Source organism: Dromiciops gliroides, chromosome 1, assembly GCF_019393635.1.
Source record: "Dromiciops gliroides isolate mDroGli1 chromosome 1, mDroGli1.pri, whole genome shotgun sequence".
Classification (NCBI taxonomy): Eukaryota; Metazoa; Chordata; class Mammalia; order Microbiotheria; family Microbiotheriidae; genus Dromiciops; species Dromiciops gliroides.
In genome coordinates this window covers 538995248-539003515 of record NC_057861.1, presented here as the reverse complement: position 1 = coordinate 539003515, position 8268 = coordinate 538995248, and the positions used below count along the sequence as shown (strand labels likewise).

Here is an 8268-nt window from a genome sequence, read left to right as displayed (position 1 = left end):
ACAGGTGTGTGTATATATGTATATACATATATATATACATATGTATATATATAATACATAAAATACTATATATGTATATATGTGTAGGTATATGTACACACATATTTAGTTGGATATAGAAATCTAATTTATGCAGCAGTTTAATTAGAGGGGAAGGGGATAAGAGAAAGGGGGAAAGGATGACAGATGAGAGGCAAAATTAGGAGAGGCAGTGGTCAGAAGCAAAACAGATTTTTAAAGAGGGACAAAATAAAAAGAGAGAGAGAGAGAGAGATCTTACCTTGGAGGCAGCAGCAGCTGGAGTTACTGGAGCCTCACCATGCTGCCCAAGGATGATAAGAAGAAGAAAGATGCCGGCAAGTCGGCCAAGAAGGACAAGGACCCCGTGAACAAGTCTGGGGGCAAAGCTAAGAAGAAGTGGTCCAAGTGAAAAGTGCAAGACAAGTTCAACAATCTGGTTCTCTTTGACAAATCAACATATGACAAATTCTGCAAGGAGGTCCCAAATATAAACTTATCAATCACCCCTGCAGTGGTCTCAGAAAGACTGAAGATTTGGGGTTCTCTAACTCGGGAAGCCCTCTAAGAACTGCTTAGTAAAGGTCTGATTAAGCTGGTTTCCAAACACAGAACACAAGTGATATATAATAGGAACACCAAGGGTGGAGATGCTCCAGCTGCTGAAGATGCATGAAATGGTTCAACATTTTTGTGTACATTTTCAAAAATAAACTTATTGGACTTGAGAGAGAGAGAGAGAGAGAGAGAGAGAGAGAGAGAGAGAGAGAGAGAGAGAGAGAGAGAGAGAGAGAGAGAGAGGAGGGTAAAAAGAAGAAAATAGGATAGAGGGAAATACACAGTTTGTCATCTTAACTGTGAATGTGAATAGGATGAGTTCACCCATAAAAGGGAAGTGGATAGCAGACTGGATGAGAAATCAGAATTCAACAACACATTGTTTATAAGAGACAAATCTGAAACAGAAAGACACATACAGAGTTAAAATAAAGAGCAGCAGCAGAATCTATTATGCTTTAACTGAAGAAAAAACAAACTGAGGTAGTGATCATGATCTCAGACAAAGCAAAAGCAAAAATTAACAATTAAAAGAGATAATAAGGGAAACTACATTTTGCTCAAAGGTAGACAATGAAGTAATATCAAAAATGTTCATGGAAAATTTCTCTGATAAAGGTCTCTTTTCCCAAATATATAGGGAAATTAATCAAATTTATAAAAATGAGCTATTCCCCAATTGATAAATTGTCAAGGAGTAGGAGCAGGCAATTTTCACAAGACGACATCAAAGTTATCAGTAGTCATATTAAAAATGCTCTAAAACACTATTGATTGTTTTTTGTTTGCTTGTTTCTTCATTCTTGTGGCTTTTTCCCCTTTGTTCTGATTCTTCTCTCATAACATGACTAATGTGGAAATATATTCAACATGATTGTACTGTATAAACTATGTCAGATTGATTGCTGTGTTGGGGAAGTTGGAGGGAGAGAGAAAAACTTGGAATTCAAAAATCTTACAAAAATGAATGTTGAAAACTCTCTTTACATGTAATTTGAAAAAATAAAATATCATTTTAAAAGAGGCTAGGTTGTAGATGGTGATCATTATTGAATTACCAGATACTGTGCTAAAAGTAGGGATCCAAAAAAAGACAAAACCATGCCTGCCTTCAAGGAGCTCACAATCTAATATACAAACAACTATGTACATTATGTGTGTGTGTGTGTGTATGTATGTATGTATATAGGATAAACTGGAAGTAATATTACAGGGAAGGCATTTTAAGAGGGACTTGGAAAAGGTTTACTGAAAAAGTTTTCCCCACCCTGATAGTAGAATAAAAATTCCTTGTGGGCAGAGACTATATTTTTTCCATGTTTGTTTTGTGCCTCAAGCAGCCATACCTGGTGCCTGGAACCAGGTATAGAAAATGCTAGATAAATGCTTCTTGAATTGAATTGAATTAAAATGAATGCAATCTAATCAAGTCATTAAATTCACAAGAGCAGAACCAGGTAATATATTTCTTTGTAACCCCAACAGAGCTTTCAATATATCCTTGCGAAAAAACAAACACACACCTTTTTGTGCCCTCAGATCCATAAGTATCCAAACTCAAAATTTTAAAAGCACTGATCTCCATTTATCTGAATGGTGGCAACACCTATGAGATTGGAAGCTAAATATTGTTCATCTTTAAAAGACTTTTATTAAGCCTTCCTACAGTGCTCATTGTCAGGAGTGTTAATAGCCTACTCTGCCCAGGGAGAAATTCTGATCAACTTGGAATCTATCACCACCTTCAGAAGATAAGGCCTGAGAGACTGTGAAGTAGAAATCAAAACCTGCAAAGTGTTTAAAATACTCTCTTCTTCTAACATACCTTGAGAGCATCATGGTTCAGCTCTCATTTGGTTCTTAGCAAGCCAAGTGCTTTGGACCTATTAACTTTCAGTTCTAAGGAGAAAAAAAAATCTTATTGAACAGTTCCCCCTTCCCATATCTAAACTTCTCTTTCTGGTTTGGCTGGGATTCAGGTTGCTAAACAAATGAAAAGGCCAGTAAAATGTTTTTAAATTTAATTTATTTTATTCTGAGCTTAAGAAAGAATACAAACATTTCAATAATATAGTAGAATGGGGTGGGGGAAGATGATTGATTACACATGAAACTGTAAATCTATTATGTAAAACTTCGTATTCCCTTCAAATATAAAGTTCTCGTGTAACTTTTTTTCCTTTTTTTCTTCCTTGCCCCCCACCCCACCCTAGAGATGCTACCATTAGACATGAATAAGTATGTGTGTGTGTGTTGTGTGTGTGTGTGTGTTTTGTGTGTGTATGTAAAACCATTCCATACATACTTCTATTTATCAGTTCTTTCTCTGGATGCAGGTAGCATCTTCCTTCATGTGTCTTTTGTGGTTAATTTGGGTAATTATAATAACCAAAATGACTTAGTCACTCAAAGCTGTTCTTAGAACAATATTGTTAAAAAAAAAATTTTTAACTATTGTAGGGGCAGCTAGGTGGCACAGTGGATAAAGCACTGGCCTTGGATTCAGGAGGACCTGAGTTCAAATCCAGCCCCAGACACTTGGCTGGGCAAGTCACTTAACCCTCATTGCCCTGCAAAGAAAGGAAGGAAGGAAGGAAGGAAGGAAGGAAGGAAGGAAGGAAGGAAGGAAGAAAGAAAGAAAGAAAGAAAGAAAGAAAGAAAGAAAGAAAGAAAGAAAGAAAGAAAGAAAGAAAGAAAGAAAGAAAGAAAGAAAGAAAATATTGTTACTATGTCCTGCATTCTTGGAACCATTGTGTCAGAGATTCTCATGAGACATCAAGGTTCTAGGTACTCTCCAAGGACTTTTCTCAGTCTCATAACTGAGACCTAGAAAACCTCCAACTATACACTGATCTATTACACAATATTACAAAATAAAGTTTTACTAAAAGGAAGGAAAACAAAATGGAAACATTAAAATGAGGAAACAGCCATAAGTATAGATGTCAATCTCCAGAATCACTTAAAGCCCTGAGCATGAATACTCCTCTCTCCAGAACAGACCCCTGACCAAGACCCTTCGCAGCAACCTACCAGGAGGGGAGAACAGGATCCCTCTCCCTCTCCCTCTCCCTCTCCCTCTCCCTCTCCCTCTCCCTCTCCCTCTCCCTCTCCCTCTCCTCCCTCTCCCTCTTCCTCTCTCTCTCCATCACTATACTTCAGCTTATCTCTTTATCACTGTCACTGTCTCTAATTCTGTCTTTCTGTCTTTGCCCTTCCGTCTATCTCTAGCTCTATTTCTCCCTTTTCTGTCTCTGCCTCTCTCTCTCTGTCTCTCCATCCCTCCCTCCTTCTCTCTTTCCCTTCTTTTAAACAAAGTTCTTACCATCCAAGCACAAAGTTCTTGGCCCTATCCGTCAAAAAGCTCAGCCTCAATAAGAAACGGATATGGTTTTATCCATCAAAATCATACTAAAGAAAATATGTTTGTATATTAGCCTTATCTCTCCTTTATACTCTGGCCAAACTGGATTACTTGGCATCCAAATCACCAGGTCTTTCCATTTGCCCTTCAGCTGAACTCTCCTGTATGCGTTCTTCTCTATTAGAATGTGAGATCTTTGAAAGTCTCTGGGCTCTTCTATTTGCATCCACAATGCTTTGTGAAGAGTAGGAACTTTGTAAATAGCATTGTTTCATTCATATTTTTGCTTTTCTTCTTTCCCCTCTCTTTCTCTCCCTTTCCTCTCTCCTCCCTTCTCCTCCTTCCCTTTCTTCTTCCCTCCCTTTTCCCTCTTTCCCCTTCCCTTTCCTTTCCCCTTCTCTTCTTCCTTCTCCTCCCTTTGTTGTTCTTTCCCTTTTCTCTTCTCTCCTCTTTCCCCCAGGTTGCTTCTCTTTTCCTCTCTTCTTTTCTACCTTTCCCTTTCCCTCTCCTCCCCCTTCCTGCCCTGTCCTCTCCTGAAAATTCCATGTCCAAAAAAAGGAAAACTGTTAAATAAATTGTGGTACATTGATGTTATGGAACACTTGATTGTAATTAAGAATAACAAGGATGAGGTATACAAAGAAAGCTAGAAATACCTTTATGAAGCACTATAAATTTTTAGAAAGCAAAACTAGAAAAATGGAGTACACACTAACTACGATGAAATGAGGGAAATGAAATAGAGTCATTATGACTGGACAAAGAATGGACTCAGGAGGAGTAACTGAAATGATGTCATGACACTTAATACACCAAATTGAATTAACTAAAATATAAATAGGGAATCATTATTATTACGATTAATTCTTTTCATTAAGGAAGGAAATAAGCTTTTATTATGAATATACTATTTGTCAGGTGCTTTACAAATATTGTCTCATTTGATCCTCATAAAAATCCTAGGAGGTAAGTACTATTTTCATCCCCATTTTTGAAGAAACTGAGGTATACAGAGGTGAAGTGATTTACCCAGGGTCACACAGCTAGATAGTGAGTATCTAAGATCAAGTTAGAATTTAAGTAATTCCTGACTCCAGGCTCACCTTTCTATCCATTGCACCACTTAGCTACCTAAATAGTTGCTAAGGCAGTTTAGTGTTTGTATTCCAATTCAATGTTTTAAAGAAAACATTAAAAAGAACAAGATGGTATGAGAGTTATGAGGGGAGAAAGGGCACTTCTGATTGAAAGGGAAAGAGAGAATCAAGGAAGACTTGGGGAAGAGGGAATTAGGGTATTTGATCCAGACCTTGAAGGATTGGTAGGATTTGGAAAAATAGAGAAGGGTGGATGGGCAGTGCTGGGTTTAAACAGGATTTTTTTTTTTTGCAGGGCAGTGAGGGTTAAGTGACTTGCCCAGGGTCACACAGCTAGTAAGTGTCAAGTGTCTGGGGCCAGATTTGAACTCAGATCCTCCTAAATCCAAGGCCAGTGGTTTATCCACTGTGCCACCCAGCTGCCCCTTGAAAAGGATTTTTTTTAAAAAAAGGCATATAAATGAGAAAGCATAGCATGTTTGGTGAAGACCAAGGTTGGCTGTATCTTAAGGGATGTGATAGAGGACTAAAGAGGGAGGTGGAGGATGGGGAGCAGGTCTTGAGTGCCAGGTGAAATTAATTGTCTGAACTGTATTCCATAGAAAACCGGGAGCTGGTGACAACATTTGTCCACTGGCAGGGTGAGATCAGAGTTGTACTTTAGCAAAATTCATCCAGTAGCAGTGTGTAGGATAGATTAGAACAGCAAGAGCATGCCTGTCTCTTCCACTCCGATTAATACTGCCCCAATATCACCCTCAGGTGATGAGGCTAAGATTACAAGTCATCAAGCATCTGAGGTTGTTTTTTTTTTTTCCCTCTCTGTGACACTTCCAGAAACAAGATGAATGTCATAGGGACCTCCACTTAATGCCTCTGGCATGAATGTTGAGAGCAGTGTGGGAGACAAGCAGGCTCCTAGTTTTACACCCAGAGGTGACAGAGAGGAACTAAAGGAAAGTTTTATTCATGGAGGCTTTTATGTAAAATTCACCACTCAGATTTAGTGAGAGACCACACCAGGGCCTCACCAAGAGGGAGCATCTGCCAAGTGCTACCAATAAAATGTACCGAGTCAATAAGACTATATACATGTGCTTTCGTACCAAGTGTTGGATTCCAAATTGGGCAGCAGCTTCCAAATCTGTTTGTGTTTCTGCTGTGTACTTTAGAAAGCAGCCTCAGGTAAGCATTTCTTTCATTTCCTGTCAGGTGTCTCTGCTATGATTGCCCCATGACAGCAGACTTACAAAAAGAGAGATCTGTAGCAGCTGCTCGGAAATAAGTTCCAGAGATAAGCTATGCTCCCAGGTGGGGTTCTCTTATTCAGCAGCCTTTGGAAAAGGGTTCAACAGTGATAGAAAAACTTTTTGTGGTAGGGGAAAAAATGGAAACTGAGCTGGTGCCCACAGATTGGGGAAATGACTGGATGAACTGGGGTGCCAAATATGAAAAGAATGGAATATTAAAAACCTTATAACACAGATAAGGAAAATTCAGAGAAATATAAGAAAACTTGTGTGAACTGATACACAGTAGAAAGAGCAAAGATAGTAGAAGTCAAATGAGATTCTTTTGTAATTATAACACTTTATTTAGTGCTTTACAATTAGCAAAGTGGTTTCTCCTCCTCACCACCACCAACTTTCTTGTCTGACTAATAATATGATAACCAAAATGGGCAGACATAAAGCTTTTTAAGCTATTCAATAATACCCAAATACTTCAAACATCCATGATTTTTAAATTTTAAGTGATTTTTCCTTTATTAATCTATCTTTCCCTTACCTAATTATTCTATAACTGAGCAGGTTTTTTTTTTTTTAATTTAGGAGGCAGAGCCAAGATGGAAAATTAGAGGCAACAATCTAGCTAAACTCAGCATTCCCCTCCAAACAAATTTAAAATAACACTGCAAGTCAAATTTTGGAGTTATAGAGGCAACAAATGGTCAGGATGAGACATTTTTTCAGCCTAAGAAAATTTAAGAGATCAGTAGGAGAGATCTATGACACCAGAGTAGAACCTACCTGGAGGGCATATAGCAGCAGCAGCTCTAGTAGCTCTCAGCCCAGAGAAGGAAAGGGAGTCTGATAACTGATAACTGATAATTGATCAGAAAGAGATTACAACGGACCTTTTGCTGACTCTGGGTACATCTGGCACTAATGGGCAACTCTATTGCCCATTGCAGTTCTGGGTCACAGTTCCAGAATAGAGAGAAGTGTTTGTGGCCAGTAACAAAGGAATAGGGCTCCTGGTCTCAGTTCCAAGGCAAAAAGGAACAGGGGGGCAGGAGCCCTTCCTGAGTAAAGACCAGAGCAGAAATCAGAAGAGCAGTGACCATACCTCTTCCCAGATAACACCATGCTGCAGACACCAAAAATTGGCAAAGGCCCAGAATTAGCTCCAAAAGCGGCAGCACAATAAAGCCTAAAGCTTGGGACAGTACTTTTGCAGTCCCAGGTGAGCAAAGTCTAACTCTAACATAACGTTTAAAGTCCAGAAATAGGCTGAAAAATAAATGAGCAAGCAAAAAGAAGAAGAAGAAGAAAAGAAAAAAAGAACTGTACCATAAAAAGGTACTACAGTGGTAGAGAAGATTAAGACAGAAAATCAAAAGACAACAAAGTAAAAACAGCTACAAATAAGTTCTCAAAGAAAAAATTCTAATTGAACTCAAGTCCAATAAGAATTCTTAAAAGAGTTAAAGAATGAGATGAGTGGTAGGGGAAAAATTGGAAAAAGAAATGAGAGTGATGCAAGAAAATTATGAGAAAAGAATTAATAACTTGGTAAAAGAGGACAAAAAATACTGAAGAAAATAGTCAGAAAAAAATTCAAATGTAGCACCATAGTCAGAATGAAACAAGATTTAGTGACTTCCACATAAAAGGATCTGAGGGCTCAGAATGTAATATCCCAGAAGACAAAGGAGCTAAGATTACAACCAAGAATTATCTACCCAGAAAAATTGAGTATAATCCTTGGTGGGAGGAGGGAATGGATATTTAACTACATAGAGGATTTCAAGCATTCTTGATGAAAGGAACAAAGCTGAATAGAAATTTTGTCATTCAGATAGAAAAACTGAAAGAAGTATAAAAAGGTGAACATGAAAGAATAATCATAAAGTATTCAACAGAATAAAACTGCTTATATTCCTATATAGGAAGAAGATACATGTAATTCCTAGGAGCTTTCTCATTATTAGGGCAGTTAGAAGCAGTC

The 8268-nt window shown here is 38.1% G+C and overlaps 1 pseudogene; it reads left to right on the top strand.

The window, feature by feature from the left end:
- Positions 1–319: 319 nt before the first annotated feature.
- LOC122734942 lies at positions 320–744 on the top strand (annotated as a pseudogene).
- Positions 745–8268: the final 7524 nt, after the last annotated feature.